This window comes from Octodon degus, unplaced genomic scaffold (assembly GCF_000260255.1).
Source record: "Octodon degus isolate 3935 unplaced genomic scaffold, OctDeg1.0 scaffold00013, whole genome shotgun sequence".
NCBI lineage: Eukaryota > Metazoa > Chordata > Mammalia > Rodentia > Octodontidae > Octodon > Octodon degus.
In genome coordinates, this window is record NW_004524589.1 from 19,771,846 (window position 1) to 19,773,103 (window position 1,258).

Here is a 1,258-nt window from a genome sequence, read left to right on the forward strand (position 1 = left end):
TTAGCATATCCATGTTTGCTGGAAAACAGCAGTGTCATATTATGTCTAAGGCGTTTGATATTCAGACAAATAGTGATGCTAATTTCAACTGCCTTTGTTACAGGGTAGTAGTATCATTAAGCTTCTTTTCTGGATGTTTAACAACTAAAGTTTGCAGACCAAATATTAGAGAAAAAGAAGGGCTGGCTTCTTAAGGATACCCAATATTTTGGCCCTAGCCCTTCACTATCAGTGAGGACTCAGGACATAAGAGAACCTGTGCTGTGATATCCTATAACTCAGTGGTGTCCCAAATTTTCTGTTCAAGGAGATTATGGGACCACAGAGGAAAGTAATCAATGATGTAGAGTGTGCCTAAGGAGAGTCACCTAGCCCCCAACCCATACCAGCTATGCTGTTTATTTGTGGGTTTGACTGAAGAGAAATTGCCATCATGGGAGTTGACACCAATTACAACAAGGACTGCAAATTCTGGTGCAAGGAGCCCAAGAGCCAGGACATTTACCTGAGGCTGTTGGTTAAGCTGTACTGGCCCGATGGACAAATTCCACATTCAACCAGGTTGGACTGAAGAGGTTATTTATGAGTCTCATCAACTGACTACCTCTCTCCCTTTCTCAGATGATCCGGAAGATGAAGTTTTCAGACTGGGAAAATAAAGCAGCTGTGGTTGTGGGAACTGTCCCAGATGATGTGCACATTCTGGAGGGGCCCAAGCTGAAGGTTTGTGCTCTGCATGTGAGTAGCTGGGTCCGCAGCCACATCCTCAAGGCAGGGGGTGAGACTCCCCCAAGGACCATGGCACAGTCCTGCACTTTGGTCTGGGCAAGAGCTGAGAGGTGTACCGGTATTTCAGCACGACACCAGGAACCCTGCACAGGCACACCAAACCCTACTTCCTCTCCAAGGGCCTGAAGTTTGAGCATGGCCAGAGGCCGATGGTCCAGCAGAAGCTACAAGAACTGATGCAGAGATGTACTCTGTTAATAAAAAGATTTTAGATTCAAAAAAAAGAGAGAGAGTTACCTAGAGAGAAAAATTCTCTCAGGCTTTCACAGAGAGCAAATGAGTCAAGCAATGGCCATGATTCATCCAGATGGCTGACGCTGATGAAAGATCTACAAGGTGCTGTACATGGTTACAACATAAATCATGAGGGGATTTGACTGGCATTGTCAGATACAAGGGTTGCATTTTTAGTTGTACAGTCCTTGCTTTGGCTTAGTCTTGACCATCCAGTGGAAGAGTGTAGCCAAGA

At 45.2% G+C, this 1,258-nt stretch overlaps 1 pseudogene; it reads left to right on the forward strand.

Moving 5' to 3' along the window:
• Positions 1 to 433: 433 nt before the first annotated feature.
• On the forward strand, positions 434 to 966 carry LOC101586440 (annotated as a pseudogene).
• The last annotated feature ends 292 nt before the right edge of the window (positions 967 to 1,258 follow it).